At 39.8% G+C, this 25,532-nt stretch overlaps 1 protein-coding gene across 1 annotated transcript in view; it reads left to right on the forward strand.

Annotated features, from left to right (window-relative positions):
- Positions 1-25,532, forward strand: part of LOC108350743 (uncharacterized) — a 70,784-nt gene that overhangs the window by 15,533 nt on the left and 29,719 nt on the right. The gene's annotated exons all lie outside the window — the stretch shown is intronic.

Genomic DNA, 25,532 nt, shown 5'->3' on the forward strand with positions numbered 1-25,532 from the left:
ACAGTTTCCTCTTGGGCCAGGGATGTGGGCAGGAGTGAGCAGTGTTGGTGGTCTCTTCCGCTCTGCAGCCTCAGGAGTGCCCACCTGACCTGGCTGTTGGGTCTCTCTCTCACGGGGTCTGGGAGCAGAGAGCTGCTGCGGGCCGGGATCCGCGGGTGTGGGACTTCCGGTAAACACAGAACGTGCCCGGTCGTAGAGGAATTCTGCTTCCATGTGTCCCAAGATCACCAGGCAGCTTTCTTGCAGCAGAAAAGTTGGTCTTACCTGTGGTCCCGAGGCTCAAGTTCGCTCGTGGGGTGCTGCCCATGGGCTCTCTGCAGCGGCAGTAACCAGGAAGACCACAAGAGTTCATTAAACACACAGCATTCAACTACTACCTCAGAGAGTTGACTAGGGTCTTATTTACTTTTTCTTTATTAACTTGAGTATTTCTTATTTACATTTTGGTTATTATTCCCTTTCCCAGTTTCTGGGCCAACATCCCCCTAACCCCTCCCCATCTTCTTCTATATTGGTGTTCCCCTCCCCATCCACCCCACATTACCGCCCTCCCCCCAACAATCACGTTCACTGGCGGGGGGGGGGGGGCAGCGCTCAATCTTGGCAGGAGCAAGTCTTCCCCTTCCACTGGTGCTCTTACTAGGATATTCATTGCTACCTATGAGGTTGGAGCCCAGGGTCAGTACATGTATAGTCTTTGGGTAGTGGCTTAGTCCCTGGATGCTCTGGTTGGTTGGCATTGTTGTTCATATGGGGTCTCGAACCCCCTTTCAGTCCTTTCTCTGATTCCTTCAACGGGGGTCCCGTTCTCAGTTCAGTGGTTTGCTGCTGGCATTCGCCTATGTATTTACTGTATTCTGGCTGTGCCTCTCAGGAGAGATCTACATTCGGTTCCTGTTGGCCTGCACTTATTTGCTGCATCCATCTTATCTAGTTGGGTGGCTGTATAAGTATGGGCTACATGTGGGGCAGGCTCTGAATGGGTGTTCCTTCTGCCTCTGTTTTAAACTTTGCCTCCCTATTCCCTGCCAAGTGTATTCTTGTTCCCCTTTTAAAGAAGGAGTGAAGCATTCGCATTTTGGTCATCCCTCTTGAGTTTCATGTGTTCTGTGCATCTAGGGCAATTCAAGCATTTGGACTAATAGCCACTTATCAGTGAGTGCACATCATGTGTGTTTTTCTGTGATTGGGTTAACTCACTCAGGATGATATTTTCCAGTTCCATCCATATGCCTATGAATTTCATAAAGTCATTGTTTTGATAGCTGAGTAATATTCCATTGTGTAGATGTACCACATTTTCTGTATCCATTCCTCTGTTGAAGGGCATCTGGGTTCTTTCCACCTTCTGGCTATTATAAATAAGGCTGCTATGAACATCGTGGAGCATGTGTCTTTGTTATATGTTGGGGCATCTTTTGGGTATATGCCCAAGAGAGGTATAGCTGGGTCCTCAGGTAGTTCAATGTCCAATTTTCTGAGGAACCTCCAGACTGATTTCCAGAATGGTTGTACCAGTCTGCAATCCCACCAACAATGGAGGAGTGTTCCTCTTTCTCCGCATCCTCGCCAGCATTTGCTGTCACATGAGTTTTTGATCTTAGCCATTCTCACTGGTGTGAGGTGAAATCTCAGGGTTGTTTTGATTTGCATTTCCCTTATGACTAAAGATGTTGAACATTTCTTTAGGTATTTCTCAGCCATTTGGCATTCCTCAGCTGTTAATTCTTTGTTTAGCTCTGAACTCCATTTTTTAATAGGGTTATTTGTCTCCCTGCGGTCTACCTTCTTGAGTTCTTTGTATATTTTGGATATAAGGCCTCTATCTGTTGTAGGATTGGTAAAGATCTTTTCCCAATCTGTTGGTTGTCATTTTGTCCCAACCACAGTGTCCTTTGCCTTACAGAAGCTTTGCAGTTTTATGAGATCCCATTTGTCGATTCTTGATCTTAGAACTTAAGCCATTGGTGTTTTGTTCAGGAATTTTCTCCAGTGCCCATGTGTTCAAGATGCTTCCCCACTTTCTCTTCTATTAGTTTGTGTGTATCTGGTTTGATGTGGAGGTCGTTGATCCACTTGGACTTAAGCTTTGTATAGTGTGATAAGCATGGATCTATCTGCATTCTTCTACATGTTGCCCTCCAGTTGAACCAGCACCATTTGCTGAAAATGCTATCTTTTTTCCATTGGATGGTTTTGGATCCTTTCTCAAAAATCAAGTGACCGTAGGTATCTTATTTTCTATGTTTATTAGCAGTATGGGAAAATTACATATCCCCCCTCATGAGTCTTATGGCAATATACTTTCACAGAAGTACTGTAAAGAGTTTCACAAGGACCATTTAAAAGTTTAGGATTGCATCTATTAGGATTCCTCCAGGTCATCTTGTTTCCATCCTATGATAGATACCTACTTTGCTAGTGAGTCTTACAGAGCGCCTTGGAAATAGAGCAGAACAGATGTGAATGATAACTTTGAAATGAGAAATCAAACCTTCAAATCCTAGCTCTGACTCTCTTTCCCTTTCTGTGTAGATGTAGGAGTGTGTGTGTGTGTGTGTGTGTGTGTGTGTGTGTGTGTGTGTATGAGAGAGAGAGAGAGAGAGAAAGAGAGAGAGAGAGAGAGAGAGAACACAAGCTTGCTGTACATACTGCACCAATATTTTAAGAGAAGCTTATTTACATTCAGATTCAGACTGCATTCTCTTGTAACAGTTAACCTTGATAAATGAGGGTTTTTGACTGTGGTTTCTCATTTCTCAAAGCAAGGAGAAACTGGTATAGGAAGAAAGTTAATTTTCTTGAACTCCATGATGGATAATGAAAAACACTATGAAAGTTAATTTTAATTGGTCATTTTATGGCCCTTTTTGCTTATTTTTAAGGAGGCTACTTATCTTCGCTGAGCTCTCTTCCTGGTTACCATAGCCCTATCAATATCTCTACATTATTTTGCGTCTGCTCGAATAGTGCACATGAAAAGACTGACCCCCAGCTAATATTTTATTCTCCCCAGAAAATTCAGGTCTTACATTTTGATCTTGAGAGTATGGTGATTATGTGGTTATAGAGACATGGTAAACTAACTTATCATTTTACATTTCAGTAAGCCAAGGCGTGGTGATATTTTAAAAAATTAATGCAATATGAACCATGTATTGAATAATTTGGACTGTACAAAGCAGTCACTGTCCGTTTGCCTTCTAAGGAATCTGAATAGTGCATTTGGACTCAGATCTTCTTAAATGTCTACTTTTAATAAAGATGGATTTTATCAACTCAAAGTTTTTAGATTTGAAGTCATGCACTAACATTAGGGATATGGAAGCATTTTTTTCTACAGTGACAACTAGAAATGGCATCATAAATGTAAAAGAAATACTCACAAAAACACTTTGATCAAATATGTGGATTTCATTCTTATTATGAAAATCCATTAGAGACCCAATAGATAACTTTAAAAGTGTCTTTCAATATAAAAATTCATAAATAATTCATAGATAATTGAACCTCATTTTTTGCTTACTTTCTAATTAAATTAAATTAACATCAGTTCATTTTGTCACATGTAGCTTGTTTCTGTTCAGTATTACTTTGAAGTTTTTTATTTTAAGCAGTCACAGTTCAAACTGTGGACTATAAAAATGCACACATCGGTACCACCTATAAATATAGTTTCTAGTTCTATAATTTTTTGTGTTAAAGCAGAACAAAATGATGATTTTTTTCTCTCTGAGCTGATGAGTGTTACTTGTGAAGAATAGACATGTATTAATGATTTTGTAAATAAGTCTATAGTTGGCAGAGAGCTCGTGGGCAGCACCCCACGAGCAAACTTGAGCCTTGGGACCACAGGTAAGACCAACTTTTCTGCTGCAAGTGACCTGCCTGGTGAACTCGGGACACACAGAGGCAGAATTCCTCTAGGACCGGGCACTCCCTGTGTTTACCGGGAGTCCCACACCCTCAGATCCCGGCCCACAGCAGCCCTCTGCTCCCAGACCCTGTGGGAGAGAGACCTCACTGCCTAGTCAGGTGGGCACTCCTGAGGCTGCAGAGCTGAAGAGACCACCAACACTGCCCACCCCTGCCCATATCCCTGGCCCAAGAGGAAACTGTATAAGGCCTCTGGGTTCCCGTGGGGGAGGGCCCAGGAGCGGCAGGTCCCCTGTGCCTGAGACACCGCCGGAACCTGAAGGAACAGACCGGATAAACAGTTCTCTGCACCCAAATCCCGTGGGAGGGAGAGCTAAACCTTCAGAGAGGCAGACACGCCTGGGAAACCAGAAGAGACTGCACGCTGCACACATTACTGATTCCAGAGGAAAACACCAAACACCATCTGGAACCCTGGTGCACTGAGGCTCCCGGAAATGGCAGCGCAGATCTTCCTGGTTGCTGCCGCCACAGAGAGCTCATGGGCAGCACCCCGCAAGCAAACATGAGCCTTGGGACCACAGGTAAGACCAACTTTTCTGCTGCAAGTGACCTGCTTGGTGAACTCAAGACACAGGCCCACAGGAACAGCTGAAGACCTGTAGAGAGGAAAAACTAAACGCCCGAAAGCAGAACACTCTGTCGCCATAACAGGCTGAAAGAAAACAGGAAAACAGGTCTACAGCACTCCTAACACACAGGCTTATAGGACAGTCTAGCCACTGTCAGAAATAGCAAAACAAAGTAACACTAGAGATAATCAGAGGGCGAGAGGGAAGCGCAGGAACCCAAGCAACAGAAACCAAGACTACATGGCATCATCAGAGCCCAATTCTCCCATCAAAACAAACATGGGAAATCCAAACACACCAGAAAAGCAAGATCTAGTTTCAAAATCATTTTTGATCATGATGCTGGAGGATTCAAGAAAGATGTGAAGAACTCCCTTAGAGAACAAGTAGAAGCCTACAGAGAGGAATCGCAAAAATCCCTGAAAGAATTCCAGGAAATCATAAATAAACAAGTAGAAGCCCATAGAGAGGAGTCACAAAAATCCCTGAAAGAATTTCAGGAAAACACAATCATACAGCTGAAGGAATTAAAAATGGAAATAGAAGCAATCAAGAAAGAACACATGGAAACAACCCTGGATATAGAAAACCAAAAGCAGAGACAAGGAGCTGTAGATACGAGCTTCACCAACAGAATACAAGAGATGGAAGAGAGAATCTCAGGTGCAGAAGATTCCATAGAAATCATTGACTCAACTGTCAAAGATAATGTAAAGCAGAAAAAGCTACTGGTCCAAAACATACAGTAAATCCAGTACTCAATGAGAAGTTCAAACCTAAGGATAATAGGTATAGAAGAGAGTGAAGACGCCCAGCTCAAAGGACCAGAAAATATCTTCAACAAAATCATAGAAGAAAACTTCCCTAACCTAAAAAAAGAGATACCCATAGGCATACAAGAAGCCTACAGAACTCCAAATAGATTGGACCAGAAAAGAAACACCTCCCTTCACATAATAGTCAAAACACCAAACGCACAAAATAAAGAATATTAAAAGCAGTAAGGGAAAAAGGTCAAGTAACATATATAGGCAGACCTATCAAAATAACACCAGACTTTTCGCCAGAAACTATGAAGGCCAGAAGATCCTGGACTGATGTCATACAGACCCTAAGAGAACACAAATGCCAGCCCAGGTTACTGTATCCTGCAAAACTCTCAATTAACATAGATGGAGAAGCCAAGATATTCCATGACAAAACCAAATTTACACAATATCTTTCTACAGATCCAGCACTACAAAGGATAATAAATGGTAAAGCCCAACATAAGGAGGCAAGCTATACCCTAGAAGAAGCAAGAAACTAATCGTCTTGGCAACAAAACAATGAGAAGAAAAGCACACAAACATAACCTCACATCCAAATATGAATATAACAGGAAGCATTAATCACTATTCCTTAATATCTCCCAACATCAATGGCCTCAACTCCCCAATAAAAAGACATAGGTTAACAAACTGGATATGCAACGAGGACCCTGCATTCTGCTGCCTACAGGAAACACACCTCAGAGACAAAGACAGACACTACCTCAGAGTGAAAGGCTGGAAAACAACTTTCCAAGCAAATGGTCAGAAGAAGCAAGCTGGAGTAGCCATTCTAATATCAAATAAAATCAATTTCCAACTAAGAGTCATCAAAAAAGATAAGGAAGGACACTTCATATTCATCCAAGGAAAAATCCACCAAGATGAACTCTCAATCCTAAATATCTATGCCCCAAATACAAGGGCACCTACATACGTAAAAGAAACCTTTCTAAAGCTCAAAACACACATTACAACTCACACAATAGTAGTTGGAGATTTCAACACCCCACTCTCATCAATTGACAGATCATGGAAACAGAAATTAAACAGAGACGTAGACAGACTAAGAGAAGTCATGAGCCAAATGGACTTAACAGATATTTATAGAACATTGTATCCTAAAGCAAAAGGATATACCTTCTTCTCAGCTCCTCATGGTACTTTCTCCAAAATTGACCATATAATTGGTCAAAAAACGGGCCTCAACAGGTACAGAAAGATAGAAATAATCCCATGCGTGCTATCGGACCACCACAGCCTAAAACTGGTCTTCAATAACAATAAGGGAAGAATGCCCACATATACTTGGAAATTGAACAATGCTCTACTCAATGATAACCTGGTCAAGGAAGAAATAAAGAAAGAAATTAAAAACTTTTGAGAATTTAATGAAAATGAAGGTACAACGTACCCAAACTTATGGGACACAATGAAAACTGTGCTAAGAGGAAAACTCATAGCGCTGAGTGCCTGCAGAAAGAAACAGGAAAGAGCATATGTCAGCAGCTTGACAGCACACCTAAAAGCTCTAGAACAAAAAGAAGCAAATGCACCCAGGAGGAGTAGAAGGCAGGAAATAATCAAACTCAGAGCTGAAATCAACCAAGTAGAAACAAAAAGGATCATAGAAAGAATCAACAGAACAAAAGTTGGTTCTTTGAGAAAATCAACAAGATAGATAAACCTTAGCCAGAATAATGAGAGGACACAGAGAGTGTGTCCAAATTAACAAAATCAGAAATGAAAAGGGAGACATAACTACAGATTCAGAGGAAATTCAAAAAATCATCAGATCTTATTATAAAAGCCTATATTCAACAAAACTTGAAAATCTACAGGAAATGGTCAATTTTCTAGACAGATACCAGGTACCGAATTTAAATCAGGAACAGATAAACCAGTTAAACCACCCCATAACTCCTAAGGAAATAGAAGCAGTCATTAAAGGTTTCCCAACCAATAAGAGCCCAGGTCCAGACGGGTTTAGTGCAGAATTCTATCAGACCTTCATAGAAGACCTCATACCAATATTGTCCAAACTATTCCACAAAATTGAAACAGATGGAGCACTACCGAATTCCTTCTATGAAGCCACAATTACTCTTATACCTAAACCACACAAAGACCCAAAAAGAAAGAGAACTTCAGACCAATTTCCCTTATGAATATTGACGCAAATATACTCAATAAAATTCTGGCAAACCGAATCCAAGAGCACATCAAAACAATCATCCACCATGATCAAGTAGGCTTCATCCCAGGCATGCAGGGATGGTTTAATATACGGAAAACCATCAACGTGATCCATTATATAAACAAACTGAAAGAACAAAACCGATCATTTCATTAGATACTGAGAAAGCATTTGACAAAATTCAACACCCCTTCATGATAAAAGTCCTGGAAAGAATAGGAATTCAAGGCCCATACCAAAACATAGTAAAAGTCATATAAGGCAAACCAGTTGCTAACATTAAACTAAATGGAGAGAACCTTGAAGCAATCCCACTAAAATCAGGGACTAGACAAGGCTGCCCACTCTCTCCCTACTTATTCAATATAGTTCTTGAAGTTCTAGCCAGAGCAATCAGACAACAAAAGGAGGTCAAGGGGATACAGATAGGAAAAGAAGAAGTAAAAATATCACTATTTGCAGATGATATGATAGTATATTTAAGTGATCCCAAAAGTTCCACCAGAGAACTACTAAAACTGATAAACTACTTCAGCAAAGTGGCTGGGTATAAAATTAACTCAAATAAATCAGTAGCCTTCCTCTACACAAAAGGGAAACTAGCCGAGAAAGAAATTAGGGAAATGACACCATTCATAATAGACCCAAATAATATAAAGTACCTCGGTGTGACTTTAACCAAGCAAGTAAAAAAATTGTACAATAAGAACTTCAAGACACTGAAGAAAGAAATTGAAGAAGACCTCAGATGATGGGAAGATCTCCCATGCTCATGGATTGGCAGGATTAATATAGTAAAAATGGCCATTTTACCAAAAGCAATCTACAGATTCAATGAAATCCCCATCAAAATACCAATCCAATTCTTCAAAGAGTTAGACAGAACAATTTGCAAATTCATCTGGAATAACAAAAAGCCCAGGATAGCTAAAACTATCCTCAACAATAAAAGGACTTCAGGGGGAATCACTATCCCTGAACTCAAACAGTATTACAGAGCAATAGTGATAAAAACTGCATGGTATTGGTACAGAGACAGACAGATAGACCAATGGAATAGAATTGAAGACCCAGAAATGAACCCACACACCTGTGGTCTCTTTATTTTTGACAAAGGATCCAAAACCATCCAATGGAAAAAAGATAGCATTTTCAGCAAATAGTGCTGGTTCAACTGGAGGTCAACATGTAGAAGAATGCAGATCGATCCATGCTTATCACCCTGTACAAAGCTTAAGTCCAAGTGGATCAAGGACCTCCACATCAAACCAGACACACTCAAACTAATAGAAGAAAACTAGGGAAGCATCTGGAACACATGGGCACTGGAAAAAATTTCCTGAACAAAACACCAATGGCTCATGCTCTAAGATCAAGAATCGACAAGTGCGATCTCATAAAACTGCAAAGCTTCTGTAAGGCAAAGATCACTGTGGTTAGGACAAAATGGCAACCAACAGATTGGGAAAAGATCTTTACCAATCCTACAACAGATAGAGGCCTTATATCCAAAATATACAAAGAACTCAAGAAGTTCGACTGCAGGGAGACAAATAACCCTATTAAAAAATGGGGTTCAGAACTAAACAAAAAATTCACAGCTGAGGAATGCCGAATGGCTGAGAAACACCTAAAGAAATGTTCAACATCTTTAGTCATAAGGGAAATGCAAATCAAAACAACCCTGAGATTTCAACTCACACCAGTGAGATTGGCTAAGATCAAAAACTCACGTGACAGCAAATGCTGGCGAGGATGCGGAGAAAGAGGAACAGTCCTCCATTGTTGGTGGGATTGCAGACTTGTACAACCATTCTGGAAATCAGTCTGGATGTTCCTCAGAAAATTGGACATTGAACTGCCTGAGGACCCAGCTATACCTGTCTTGGGCATATACCCAAAAGATGCCCCAACATATAAAAAAGACACGTGCTCCACAATGTTCATTGCAGCCTTATTTATAATATCCAGAAGGTGGAAAGAACCCAGATGCCCTTCAACAGAGAAATGGATACAGAAAATGTGGTACATCTACACAATGGAATATTACTCAGCTATCAAAACAATGACTTTTTGAAATTCATAGGCAAATGGTTGGAACTGGAAAATATCATTCTGAGTGAGCTAACCCAATCACAGAAAGACATACATGGTATGCACTCATTGATAAGTGGCTATTAGCCCAAATGCTTGAATTACCCTACATGCCTAGAACAAATGAAACTCAAGAAGGTTGATCAAAATGTGAATGCTTCACTCCTTCTTTAAAAGGGGAACAAGAATACCCTTGGCAGGGAATAGAGAGGCAAAGATTAAAACAGAGACTGAAGGAACACCCATTCAGAGCCTGCCCCACATGTGGCCCATACATATACAGCCACCTATATAGACAAGATGGATGAAGCAAAATAGTGCAGACTGACAGGATTCGGATGTAGATCGCTCCTGAGAGACACAGCCAGAATACAGCAAATTCAGAGGCGAATGCCAGCAGCAAGCAACTGACCTGAGAATAGGACCCCCGTTGACGGAATCAGAGAAAGAACTGGAAGAGCCTGAAGGGGCTAGAGACCCCATATGTACAACAATTCCAAGCAACCAGAGCTTCCAGGGACTAAGCCACTACCTAAAGACTATACATGGACTGACCCTGGACTCTGACCTCATAGGTAGCAATATATATCCTAGTAAGAGCACCAGTGGAAGGGGAAGCCCTGGGTCCTGCTAAGACTGAACCCCCAGTGAACTAGACTGTTGGGGGGAGGTCTGCAATGTGGGTAGGGTGGGGAGGGGAACACCGATAAGGAAGGGGAGGGGGGAGGGTGATTTTTGCCCGGAAACCGGGAAAGGGAATAACACTCGAAATGTATATAAGAAAACTCAAGTTAATAATAAAAAAAAAAGAACAACAACAAAAAAATAAGTCTATAGTTAAGACTTCAAATTAAATCCATTTTCCTTGGATTCTTAAGAAGTTTCTTCATACCTTTGCTTTCTGTTGGCAGTAGTTTTGATAAAACTTTGTTGCTAGTAACTTCCTAAGGCAAGCGAACTTGCTTTGTAGAACAGCTTGACAAATGCTTATTAGTAAAAGCAATACTCTTAAATCTTATGTGATTGAAACTGTCCTATTGATTGTCATTAATTATCATGTTTATTCACTAACAAGTCTCTATGTTCACTTGTCACTTCGACAGTTTAGATATTCGAATCCATTTGGATGTGGAATACTCAAATTGAGACTATTTGAAAACTCGTCAAAAGGTATAAAAGATTGTACTAATGGTACATAGAGCAGGGGAAAAAAACTGCCACTTGTTTAAGAAGGTAATTATTTCTGCGAAAGAAAATCCAAGAATTTATAAAATGAAGAAACAAGAAGGATCCAAGCCTGTTGCTGGTAGTAGGCATTAGCTGGGTATCATGAAACTCCAAAAAGATATGTTCATAGTCATTCACCAGTTTTTAAAATAAATTCACCTAAAATTTTTAGGAACACAAAATATAGTGATATGTGAAGGACCAAAGGCAGGGACCATAGGACATAACAAACAGTAAGAATTAACCTGTATGAGACTCTGAGCATCGATCAAATACCTATGCTTGTTAGAGTACTACCTGGAGGAACACTGAATAAAAGCCACCCAACCACATGTTATCAGACTCAGTCTCTCTTTCTCAGTGAGACTTTAAGCAAGATAAGTCTATTATTTGTAATTAAGGAGTTATGATGTAAAATGATTAATGTCAATTGTGCCTTAAAAGGTAATGTTTTCCAAATATCTTTCCTATGTAAATATCCACTGCTAATGTTGAGTTCGTCATGATGGTGACAGCTACTTTTGCATTCTTCATAGTATTGAGTGTATTATGAGTGTGTCACAGTGTCAAGAATGTTTAGAAGTTTACATGAATTAGTGAGATGCATGACCTTTCAATGTCTAAGTGGAAGGGAAAAAAAGCAACAAGAGAATGGAAAATCTCAGATTCATTAACTTAGTGCCATCATCGTTTCAAACGTAGAAAATCTTAGCTAAAGTTTTATAGTGCACACATTTTAATGGTTTTTTTCTGTTTCATTCTTTTTCCTTTTTTTTTCACTCCAAATGTTATCTACCTTCCAACAAGGAGGTATAGTACTTCCACATACTATACCTCCTCCCCTCTCCCCATGTCCATGAGGATATCCCCATCCCACCCACCGCTCCAGACTCTAAACTTTCTGGAGGTTCCAGTCTCTTGAGGATTAGGTGCATCTTCTCTGACTGAACTCAGACCCTGTAGATATGTTGGGGACCTCATATCAGCTGGTGTATGCTGCTTGGTTGGGATGCAATATTTGAGAGTTCTGGGGGGTCCAGGTTAATGAAACTAATGGTCCTCCTACAGGATTGCCCTCCTCCTTAACTTCTTCCAGCTTTTCCCTAATTCAACCACAGTGGTCAAAAGCTTCTGTTCATTGGTTGGGCGCAAATATCTGCATCTCACTCAGCTTCTTGTTGGATCTTTCAGAGGGGAGTCATGATAGGTCCTTTTTTTTTTTATTAACTTGAGTATTTCTTATTTACATTTCGAGTGTTATTCCCTTTCCCGGTTTCCGGGCCAACATTCCCCTAATCCCTCCACCTCCCCTACTTTATGGGTGTTCCCCTTCCCATCCTCCCCCGATTGCCGCCCTCCCCCCAACAATCATGTTCACTGGGGGTTCAGTCTTAGCAGGACCCAGGGTTTCCCCTTGCACTGGTGATCTTACTAGGATAGTCAATGCTACCTATGAGGTCAGAGTCCAGGGTCAGTCCATGTATAGTCTTTAGGTAGTGGCTTAGTCCCTGGAAGCTCTGGTTGCTTGGCATTGTTGTTCATATGGGGTCTCGAGCCCCTTCAAGCTCTTCCAATTCTTTCTCTGATTCCTTCAACGGGGGTCCTGTTCTCAGTTCAGTGGTTTGCTGCTGGCATTCGCCTCTGTATTTGCTGTATTCTTGCTGTGTCTCTCAGGAGAGATCTATATCTGGCTCCTGTCTGCCTGCACTTCTTTAGATAGGTCCCTTTTTGTGAGTGCTCCATACCCTCAGTAATAGTGTCAGCCATTAGGACCTCTTCTTGAGCTGGATCCCACTTTGGACCTGTTGCTGGATCTTCTTTTCCTCAGGCTGTTCTCCAATTCCATCCCTGCAGTTCTTTCAGACAGGAGTAATTATGGGTCATAGTTTGGACTTGTGGCATAGCAACCCCATCCCTCACTTTATACCCTGTCTTTCTTCCGGAGGTAGGCTATACAAGTTCCTTCTCCCCACTGTATAGCCTTTCATCAGCCCTCCCCCCCAACCTCCTTGGAGTTCTGAGAGTCTCTCACCTCCCAGGTCTCAATACATTTTGGAGGGTCTTCCCAAACTCCTACTTCCCAAAGTTGTCTGTTTCCTCCTTTTTTGCTGGTCTTCAGTGCTTCAGTCCTTTTCTCCCACCCAATACCAGAGAATGTTCTGCTCTCCCTACCTCCAGTCTCCTTTCTCTCCCAGATCTCTCTCTCCCTTCCCCTCTGTGGTTGCTTTCTTTCCCTCCCAAGTGGTACTGAGGTGTCCTCACTTGGGCCCTTCAGCTTGTTCACCTTTTGGAGTTCTGTGGACTGTATCTTGGGCATTGAAAACCTTGATTAGTAGTGCTCAGATAAAACAAAATTAAAGCTGCCTTTTGTATTAATATGCATTCTACTTCCAGGTTAGTCCTTCTTATGCAGTAACATGCAGTGTGTGCTAGTGTAAGCAAACGAGTGATTAACACACGCGTTTTCATCACTCTCTGGAGGAACACAAGTTGCTTCATGTTTTTCTGGATCCAGACATAGGCATTTCCTTTAACATCTGTAAGTAGAAATTCTACTTGTCTAGATGAGCCTATGCTAGAAACATGTAATGATTTAGTATGTGCTGTGGTCTTGAATTGGAGAGCCCCATGACTGTTTCTTTCACTATACATCAACCATTCTTGTTTGCATGAAAACAGCACTCTTCAGTCTAAGGAATCTTTAATAATATACTTTGTTTCTACTCGTTTGCATGATTGCAATGCGATGTTATGTTCACATATTTTTGTTTTTGGTATAGTTGGATGATTTTAGAAACACAAAACTCTACAGGGATTTACCCTTACATGTATAACATTTAGCTATTTATAAATAATTTCTGGCTTTGGGATGGTTGATAAATTTTAGGATGAAATCTGCTATCTAGTAAAATATCAAGTATATTAAATTCCTTTTCTCTTCCAAACCTTGGTACTTTTATCTGAATGCTAATCTTGCTGAGAATTTACCTTCAAATTTCTTAGTTTATTATCTCAGCTATTTAACATTCCATTCATTCAAGCTGTACAAAACATGTTATCCTAAATATTCTGGGGATGTTTTTCAAATATTGCCAACCATTGATTTAGGTCTTATGAAAGTTAAAGAGCAACAAAAGGAGAGAGTAACACACAACATTCCATTAAAGTTGTATGCATTCATTGGGATTTATTCTGAGACATTGTGTGAAGAATTTTTAGTATTTATTTGCCTCCCAAGTCTCTGCTTTTTACATACTATTGGGCAATTTTTAGGGAAAGGGAAGTTGAATAAATTGTCCATGGGCACACTTACAGCTACATTTGTCTTACTCCAAACTTTTATCATTTTTCTTTGAAAAGGTCATTTAGTCTCCTGTTAATGCCATACCATGACTTCTTTTATTTCTGTAAATAATTAATATCCCTGTTTTCACCATGTAAGAATTGTAGTTTTGAAAGATGCAGTGACTTCCTGACAGTCACAGGGGTGTAAAATTTGAGATATAAGTCTTCTTTAGAAAATATTTACCTTTTAAGAAAATGTGTGTATGCGTATCTGTGTGATATAAGTTGTGGAGGTTAGAGGTACCAGATACCTTTGGAGCTAGAACCACCTAATATGGGTACCGAGAACCAAACTGAGGTCCTCTGCAAGAACAATATATAAAATATGTATTACATATAATAATAATAATTACATGTAATACACTTAGCCGCTGAACTATCCTTCTGTTCCAATGTATTTTTTAATTATGTTGAAATATAATTAATTTTATTATCTAATGTTTTAGATAGAATTTTATTAGATAATTTTAGATAGAATTATTAGATAATTTTATTATCTAATGTTTGAAATAGAATGACAATTGAATAACTCTTAATTTTAATATAAATATATGTAGTAAATTAATACAGTAGCAGTATTTCTTTATCCTAGTTAGTACCAATCATAACACAGAGAGCCTAAGATTTTTTCCAAGTTTCTCCTCAGTATGCAGGCAGTCAATAAATATATTTGAATTCCTTAAGGTAATTGGGCTACCTCCTAGCTGGGAATCCCATAATACTTACATTTAGGCTTTTTCATACTTCTGCTGAACTCCCAAGAATACTTTCCTGCTTCCTCCTCATGGAACATTTGAATCTCTCTTCTTCTTTCTGCCCCCTTTCCCTGACAGGCAGAAGTCTCCCACTATTTTTCTTCTGCCCAATCATTGGGTGATCAGATTTTATTGGCAAGGCAGAGAATAAATAACAAGAATTGTTTATAAAAAATACAGGGAATTCTTGACATAAACATTACAATGCCATGTCTGTATTGAAACAAGTTATGAGGGCAGAGAAATCACCATTAGCATAACACAAAGTTAACCTTTACATAGTGCACAAAACATGTCTATACTAGAATTTCTCCCTCACTGTCATCCCTCAGATTCCCATCTATCCTCTCTTAAAGCCCTCCCATAACACCATTCTTTTTCTATTTTATTATTACATTTACATTTTTATATTTTTAGTGTAGGAGTGTTTTCCTGAATGCACATCTATGTAACAAATGTATGCAATATTAATGCAGGCGAGAAGCAGGCATCCAACACCCTGTGTTTGGAGTTACAGTGAAACTGTAAGTTACCATGTGGGTGCTAAGAATTAAAGGTAGTCCTCTAGAAGAATAGTCAGTGTTCTTGATTGCAGAACTCTCTCCAGCACCTTGCATTTTCTTTAAAATACTAAGTATACAAGACAATACTGTGTTGCTTGTTACATTAGGTATAGAAGTAATTAGCCACATATTTGAAAAGAATTTTTGAAAATAGGTAAAACACATACACCTGAGTTGTAAATATATAAAAACAATACTTGCTTCTGTATTGAACCAATCTATGAAGTTAGTGCATATGTGTTGTAATTGAGTGATCCTGTGCCTAGGATGTTGTATATTAAGCACACTTTATTTCTTTTTTTAATCAATTCAGAGCATGTCCCTGAATTTGCATTAGGAATCCAGGTATACCATACTAGTTAAGTTTTAGTTTCCTTCCTTCCCCATAAAGAAGTACTGATCCAGTTTCTCTCTGGGTACAGTGGTGAGTTTAGCTACACTGCTTTGGTTCCTGATGGGTCCACACACATGCAACCATCCAGGAGCTATCTGGATTCACAAATGGAAGAAACACACACACACACACACACACACACACACACACACACACACACACACACACCAGTTAATTTTGAAATGCCATGTCTAACTCAAAGGCTTGGCACTCCTAAACCTTCCCCTGCTCCACCAGGCCTAATCAGGGAAGTGGCTGGTGGCCACCCACTGGAATTCTCACATGGCAGGTTAGCTTTTCCCCTGCATCTCCTACATCCCATCCTTCTCCCCCAAATCATGGCATTTCTCTGTCTCCTTTTCCCCAGTTTCCAGCCCATGTAAATCTAAAGGTTCTGCCCTGTCTCCCTGTGTTCAACCATTGGTTGCTGGCATATTTATTGATTGATCAAAAGCCAAATGGAGAAAAAGGTCTTCAGCATTTAGACAAACAGATTCCTGATTAAATCAAAGCATTAGAACCAGTCTCCAATACTTGGGGTCAAATTGGTTTGTAAACCCCCTCTCCCTTTATGATTATTCGTTTTTCCTCACCATCTCTTTCCAATTCTTCCCCAGCATAAGGAAATTTTCTGAGGTTCAGGAACTGATTATATGACTGCATCATCTACATAATATCTCACAGGCATGCCCAGAGGCTTGTCTTCTCTGGATTCTAGATGCTTTCAGGTTGGCATAATTAATCATCACAGTGTCAAATTTACACCATCTTACATTATAAAGAACACCAAAGTCATAGGCCCTTGAGAGTGGTCTTAGTAAGTGATAATCCACTCCATGATTGATTACCTTTAATATAAATATCATCCCTCCTCATATCTCAGAGAAGACCTGAATATTGAATTCTTTCATGTAGTGTTGAGTTGAAAACTCGCTTTCTATATCATTTACCTGGTCATTCTTCTTTTGTACTGTTGACACACTTTCCCACACTGAAATAAAAAGGTATAAATGTTAATTGAAGATGCATTGTACCTACTGAAAAATAGAAGTTTCTACTAATTTTATCTAGGAGATGTCTTTGCAAGTGTTCTGAGCATGATTCTAGGAAAGTTGAGTATTTACCAGTAACTGTTCTGAGCATAAAATTTCCATTATGCTCTGCCAAAGGGCATCTCTTTGTTTTGAAGAATCCTGCCCCAACCATTTCATTCTCCTCTTATGAGTAACATGAAGATTTCATGTGTTTCTCTATAGCAGAATACATCTCTCTACCCTAAATTTCTGATCTGGAAATGTGGAGAAGTCACCACTTTTTATTTTTTGTTACATGTCATGGTTTCTATACAGGTTTGTATACCATATATACAAATGAGATTTTGTAACAAAGATGCAATAAGAACTCTGTTATGACACATGCTGTACACATGTAGGCTGCCTGTAGATCTTCATAAACATTCATTTCTCTGTGTAAAGAATCATGAAACCCTTGCTCACCAAACTGTGCAGCAGCATCTAATTTCATCACTTGCCATGGAACAATAGAGCAGAGTGCCTATTAAGGTTGTCCATGCATTGTAATTTCTCATGATAAATAGTCAAGTTAAGAGTTCTGCTCAACCTGGGAAATGGAGACAAGGGCCACCACAGTCTTGTGGCTGTCACAACATGGGAAGGACTGTCATAGATCAATCCATCTGCCTGCTTGTGCAGGCTTGAAAGGGTCTATGAAAGAACTCTGGAAGCTCATGCTTGTCTCAGAACCTCATTTATTTTTATTAACAGCAGATGGAGAAGGAAGTCCTCTGAGCACTTTATTAGCATACTTCCATTCACTGAATAGCAGCCAGTGGAGCACAGAATGGAGATTTCTGTCCATCTGTTCACTTGCCTCTCCCTACAGTCTCTCAAGGCACGGTGAGCAATTGCAGGGAGAGTGTCAATGAGCATAATTAAAGGCCTGAAATGGTTCGCAGTATTGTGCTTCCAAGTAGACTGACTAATGCTATCGCGAGCAGTCTGTGACATTCAAATAATTTTTAGCATATGTGTATATACCTAGTGTGTGTGTGTGTGTGTGTGTGTGTGTGTGTGTGTGTGTGTCTGTGCGTGTGCACTTAGGTGATTATCTTCTTGTATAGGGTAATAAATATTTATATGATTTACTGTGTGCCATGTATATATCTCAGGACTTTTTTCAGGTATTCTTCTTAAATGTTCTTTATATATCTCAAGGGGTTCCTCTCACCTCATGAACATTTTATATACTTGATATGCTCTATTTAGTCAAATGAATAAAGTGCTAGATGAATGGAAGATATTTTTCTCTTTTTTGGCATATTTCTATTGGGTAATCTGTATGTTTGTAACTGACCAACTGTATTTGTTCAACATGTCTGAAGAGAATCTTATAGTTTAAAACTTAATTCGTTTTTTAGTGTAGTGTAGAAATTCCTTTATTTGCAACCATTTGTAGGCAGCACATAATAAACTTGTTTATTGCCCAAAGACATCACGTGAGTAATGAGAGCTGTGTTTCTCAGCAAAGACTCAACATTAAAAGTCTTACAAAGGAATGGGCGAATATAATAAAACCATTTCAATTTCTTAGAGAGTTAATTAAGTGATGTTTTGATACTTAAAATCTAACACAGGGCTGGAGGACAGTTCAGTGAGCAAAGTATTTGCCTTGTAAGCATATGGGCCTGTATTCAATCCCCAAAAGCCTTATAAATAAGAAAGCCAGGTATACCGTGGTATATTTGTAATCCTGACAGACATGAGAAATGGAGACAGGCAGATCCCTTGGGTTTTCTGGCCATCCAGACTAACCTACTTATTGGGTGTTCCTTCACTTTTATGAGTGTGTGTGGAAGTAAAACAAATCAACCCAGTGCCATTCTTCTGGTGCCATTCACATTGCTTTGTATGTATGTGGTGCGTACTGTACATGAACACATGAAGATCAGAGGCTGATGTTGGGTGTCTTTATTGATTCCCACTTTAGTTTTCTTGACCAGATCTCCTATTAACCTGGACCTCACTCCAGAAAGCTGAGCTGGCTCCTGAGCTCCCCGGAGTCTCCTGTGTCACGTTTCCTAGGACTGGGACTGCAAGCTCACACCTCTTTGCTCAATTTTTAATTATTTTACTTTTTTTTTATTTTGCACTACAGATTTTATTCCCCTTCTGGTCCACCCTCCAACTGTTCCACATCCAATATCTCATCCCTTCCCCCTTGTCTCCATGAAGATGGTCCCATCCTACCCACCCTACCAGACCTCTAAACTCCCTGGGGCCTCTGGTCTCTTGAGGGTTAGATGCATCTTCCCTGACTGAACTCAGACTCGGCAGTCCTCTGCTGTATATGTGTTGGGGGCCTCATATCAGCTGGTGTTCGCTGCCTGGTTGGTGATCCAATGTTGGAGAGATCTCGGGCGTCCAGGTTAATTGAGACTGCCGGGCTTCTTCTAGGGTTGCCCTCCTCCTCAGCTTCCTGCAGCTTTCTCCTAATTCATCCAGAATGGTAAGGAACTTCTGTTTATTAGTTGGGTGCACATATCAGCATCTGACTCTTTTAGCTGCTCTTGTGTGTTTTGGAGGGCAGTTATGATAGGTCCGTTTTTGTGAGTGCTCCATAGCCTCAGTAATGGTGTCAGGCCTTGCGGCCTCTCGTTGAGCTGCATCCCATTTTGGACCTGTTGCTGAACCGTTTTATTCCTCCGGCTCTTCTCTATTTCTATCTCTGTATATCTTTCAGACAGAAACAATTATGGCTCAGAGTTTTGACTGTAGGATAGCAGCCCCATCTCTCACTTAATGCCCTGTCTTTCTGCTGGAGGTGGGCTCTACAAGTTCCCTTTCCCCACTGTAGGGTATTTCATCTAGGGCGCCCCACTTTGAGTACTGAGAGTCTCTCACCTCCCAGGTCTGTGGTACATTCTGGAGGATCCTCACAACCTCCTTCCTCCTGAGGTTGCCTGTTTATATTCTTTCTGCCAGCCCTCAGGGCTTCAGTCCTTTTCCCACACCCAATACCAGATCATGTTCCCCTCTCCTTCTAAAACCCACCCACTTCTCTCCCCTTCCCCTCCTGGGTCCCTCCTTTCGCCTTTGTGGTTGCTTTCTTCTCCCTTCTAATTGGGACTTAGGCGTCCTTTATTGGGCCCTTCTACTTAATTGACCTTTTTGACTTCTGTGGACTGTGTCTTGGATGTTCTATACTTTTTTTTTGTGGGGGAGGAGGGTAATATCTACTTATTAGTGAGTACATGCTCTGAGTTACCTCACTCAGGATGATATTTTCTAGGTCCATCCATTTACCTGCAAAACTCAGGATGTCCTTGTTCTTAATAGCTGAGTTACTCTTCAGGTTCTGAAGAGTCATAATCAAGTCCACAAGCTTTCATAGCAAGTACTTTGCTGAGCAAACCATCCTCAAAGCCCCCACTTTGTATTATTAGGCAGGGTTTCTCACTACCCTGGAATTCAACAGGAATTCGCATGCCTTTACTGTCCCTGTACTGAGATTTAAGCACACCCCTCAGTGACTTGCTTCTTTTCTTCGTTCTAGGAATTGAACTCAGATCATCATCAAGTTCCGGCAAACATTTTACTGAACTGAATCCCTAGCCCTAAAACAGTGGTTCTCTACCTGTGGGTCATGACCTCTTTATGGGTCAAACAACCGTTTCATAGGGGTTGCTTAAAACTATTGGAAAACACAGAGATCTACAGTATGATTCATGAAAGTAGAAAATTTACAGTTATGGAAAAGCAATGAAAATCATTTTATGATTGAGAAATCACCAGAATATGAGGAACTATTTTGAAAGGTTGTAGCATTAGTAAGATCGAGAACCACAGCCGTAGAGTCTTTGCTTTGTTTTATTAAAGGATGTGTGGTTCTATTCACTCATGTTCCTTTCAAGTTTGAAATGAAAGAACATTCACTTTGTAAATTATTTGAGCAATTTCTACAAATGAGAGATGGATATACCTTTGGACTCTTTGCTTCTTGTCTTTCAATCCTTTTAGAAGAACAGGTGATGTAACATGTTAATGAAACAGGAAAATAGCTCCACCCTTTAAAATCTGATTCTCACATCACATCAGTTTCAGCATTATTATAAATGCGCTACCAGACAGAAATGATTGTACGAACCAGTGAGTTTCACGACTAGTAAGCTAACATTTAGTGAATTTTTGTGTTATTTTTAGATCTTGTTCAACATCTGTCAAGTGAGTTCAAGTAAGATTTGAAACTGTGCAGTCTCACTCTGGAGTGTTAATTTGGTGATCAATTAACTTTATTTGTTATGGAATGAGTTTCATGAGACATAATTATTCTTTAATTTTTTAAAATAATGTTGAAAATTATAAAAAGAAATTGTGTACCTGAAGCCCATATTAATTAATTAATTTACATCCCAAACTGCCCCACTTCCAGTCCCCCCTCATAGAATCCCTTCTACCATCTTGCCTCCTCTTTCCCTCTGAGAGGGTTCCTCCCAGCGTTTCTCCACCCTGCTATATCATGTCTCTGCAGGAATAGACTTATCCTCTTCCACTGAGACCAGACAGGGCAGCCTTGTTGGAAAACTAATACCACAGTCAGGCTAGGCTTTAGGGGAGAACCTCTGCTCCACTTATTGGGGGGCCCACATGGAGACTGAACTTCATGTCTACTACATATGTGCCTAGGACCTCGGTCCAACCCTTGTACCCTATTTGGTTGGGGGCTCAGTGTCTGAGAGCTCCCAGGGGTCCGGGTTAGTCGAATATGTTGGTCTTCCTGTGGGTCTTCTATCCTTTGTAAGCCCTTCAATCCTTCCCCCAACTCTTTAATAAGGGTCCCCAATCTCTGTCCAATGTTTGGATATGGGTGTCTACATATGTTTCAGTCAGTTGCCAGGTAGAGCCTCTCAGAGGACAATTATACTAGCCTCCTGTCTTCAAGCATAGCAGAATATCATTAATAATGTCAGGGATTGGTGATGCAACTTAAGTTGGGGAACAAATGAAATATGCAGCTTCTATTGGTGGAACTTGGGGAAATCTCTAGGAAACGACAGAGACCAGAAATAGGGGAGGCTCCTAGAAGTCAGTGTGGGTGACCACAGTGGAGATGCTTAACATGAAGCCTGAAGAGGGGACCCCTGTAGCCAGGTAGACATCCAATGGAGAGATAAGGACACCAACTCACCCACAAAACTTTCAACCCAAAACTTGTCCTACGTAAAAGAAATGCAAGGATAAAGACAGAGCAGAAACTGACGGCATGGCCAAGCCCATACATATTTATCACAGAAACAGACTGAAGTGTGACTACAGAATTTTTGTACTAATGAGGAATATTATGTAAACTACTAGTCTTGTAAGAAGTTCTATTGAAAATGGAGCCTGTAGTTGGATGAATAAAGTCACTATTATCTAACATAGTCTTGGACATTTCAAAGGATATTAGAGTATTAAAGGTCCTCTGAGGTTTTTAAGTTCCTATATTTAATATAGTGTTTCCTAATTTTCCTCAATGAGAAAACATTTGGGGTCTAACCTAATAGTTTTATTAATCCTAAAAAATGCCTTAAGCTATAGTTTGGGAGACAGGACAAAATACAAGAAATCAACTGCTGTGGCCCATTTCAGGAAATCTAATGTAGAGCCAGTCTAATTTACTAGTGAATTTTATCTGTGACTATAGTTGACTAGTTTTATACTCTATAAAGTTGAATCATTTTATGCCTCCTATCCTTTTTATGTTGATGTTTTATGACTCCAGTAACACTATTTCAACTTTACTATGCTTCACTGACTCCATCTACAAAATGGGAGCAATGGCATTTTATGACTGAATTAAGTGAATTAATATGTATGTAATAATTGGACCCTGCATAATATGTAAATATATATTCAATATACAAACTTAAACATATTAAAATACTGTAATGTTGCATAGTATCAGATAACACAAGTTTTGGGGCCTTAGGAGACAAAGCACTCCAGAGATTTCAAGGTGATGAGAATATGAAGTACAAACACCCTTAAGGTGCACAGGCTTATTTTGTCTCATGATTTCAGAGCTTTTAGCCACTTGTTGCTTAAATTCACTGCTTCCAGGTTCGTGATAGAAGAGTGAATCATGGTGAGACAAGTGGCTGAAGATGTCTTCAGCACATGGCAGCCAGGATGCAAAGACAGATTGGATGTGGCACATACCAATGACCTAATGTCATTTCACTAGATTGTACTGAATAAAGGTTCCTTTAATTCTCAGTAGTACTATAGGCTATAAACCAACCTACACATGAACCTTTGGGGGAAAGTATAAAACACAAACTGCAATTTTTTTTTATCTTCATTATATATATATATATATATATATATATATATATATATATATATATATATATGATGGCTAGTTATATATTATCCCTCCTAGCCATAGGCACAAAGCAAGACAGTTAATAAATGGTTATAGGCATAAAAACCATTGCTCTTCAGCCCTCAAGTATTACCTAGACTGGGAATCAACATATACATGTAAAAATATGTACATATAAACACAACATGGGGGAAAGTATGCCTTTTTGAAAAAAGGGGCTTCTCACTTCAGCTACAGACTGAAATGGTTACCCTCAGACTCATGTTTCTGACCTTTCAGTCTACTTAGTGTCCTATAAAGCTTTATGAAGCTTCTGAAGAAATGGAGCTTGGGGTCCTCAGTGGTGAAACTGTCTGTAGATTATGGCTTTGAGGAGAGCTGTTCCTTCCTATATTACTCTTGTGAGCGTCTACATGAAAGTCCATGCCACAGATCACTCTCTGAGACAGAACAGCCCTTGTAGAGAAGAGATTACTAAAATACTTCCTTAGTAAGATGCTGTGGAGGAGCATTTTCCAATTGTCTTATATGGGGATCCATTGTAATTTTAGTAGTAAGACAGAGGAAATGGGGAAATAAAGCAAAGGGGATGTGACTGGGTTCTGGGGGGGAATTTTTAGTTTTGGAAATCTACTCTAAAGCAACTAAGGTGGCTGTAAATTTGAGCTGAGTGAGAGGTGTTAAACGATATGAAGGCAGTGCATGCTTATTGTCCTGCAAGTTAGATGAGAGTAGATGAATGCAATTAGCATAGTGACTTTCATGACAAATTATCTGTGATGCATGCTGCAACCTGAGGTATTCTACAGAGTCCATTTGTGCTCTTGTTGGCCAAGCACGTGAGATGTATTCTTATTCCTCTATGACCTTCAGAACACTTCTTCCACTAATGGTCCTAAGTTGACAATTGTTTACCCATTTGCCAGAGACAGGCACTTTGGAGAATTGTTGCATCTTCACTGCATTCTATAATCCTAATCCCAGTCTGTCATGTCTGCTGAGCAGAATCCTTCCTTTTATTCCATTCTCTCTACTTTAAGCTCTCATCAGTGTTCCACTGGAACAGGTACCATGCTTGAGGTTCAATTTTGTCTGCTACTCTTCCAAAAGTGGCTGAAGTGCAAATGAAACTATAGGATCTGAGTTGTACCATTGTGCTTAATGAGAAAAGAATTCTCATCTGTAAGAAGATTGTAAGGTTTACTATTTGGCTAGAGGCTTTCTGGTAAAGATCAAAGACACATCTTTGTCTTAGGAATCAATACAAAAGGGTTTGTCAGTCACTATTCAAAAACCTTTAAGAAAGAATATAAAACATATTAAATGTCTTGGTAGGCACATCGTCTCTTTGGCCACTGTGCACTCTCAAACTTGAGAGTATTTCGTGCCATTTGTAATAAACTCTGCCTGTCTCCTATACTCTGATCCATGACTTAATTGGAATTCATTCACCAGTGACAAGGACTAGGAAGCCAAAGATGTTACAGAGAAGGTCCCAACAACACATCCAGGAATCTAAAAACCTTTCTTCCTATGACCTTCCATTATGATTGACACAAAGGCTCATCAACATATCAGGGACTAAGATTTTGATAGAGTTCAAGACACATTCTCTTCTCCAAATGACTACTTGAGGTTTGAGAAAATAGCAGAAAAAGAAACCCATTTTCAGTAAGTTATCACATCTAGGAGTAGTTGACTGATCTTTTCATAAAACAGCTCCCCAAATTTATGTGAGAGATTCCTTCTCCAAACTCAGAGGAAATGAATGTCCTCTCTGAAGGCCCAGGGATGCAGAATAGCATTGGGAAAAAAATAGACAACTAAGAAAACATATTTGCTAAAATTCTCCAGTACACATTTCAGCCTATAATTTCTGTTGAATTATAATATGCCATAACTAGTCTATATTGTCATCAGGCATAGCTTTAAAAAATACAGATGTACCTTATTCTTTGGCCCTTCTTTGTCAAAGGTTTTGTCCATTCTAAATACGTCTTCCACTAAATAAAATAACAAAGTTGTTTGCCTGTAATTCGCATTTTGATATGGGGATCTGAGCCATGATCCTGCCAACAAAACAGTAAGCAATATCACTCTCCAAAAGATCTCTCTCTCTCTCTCTCTCTCTCTCTCTCTCTCTCTCTCTCTCTCTCTCTCTCTCTTTCTCTCTCTCCCTCTCTCTCTCCCTTTTCTCTTATTAGATTATTTTTATATACATTTCAAATGCTATCCCCATTTTCATTTCCCTTTCCAG

The sequence above is a fragment of the Rattus norvegicus genome, chromosome 4, assembly GCF_036323735.1.
Source record: "Rattus norvegicus strain BN/NHsdMcwi chromosome 4, GRCr8, whole genome shotgun sequence".
In the NCBI taxonomy this organism is placed as follows: domain Eukaryota; kingdom Metazoa; phylum Chordata; class Mammalia; order Rodentia; family Muridae; genus Rattus; species Rattus norvegicus.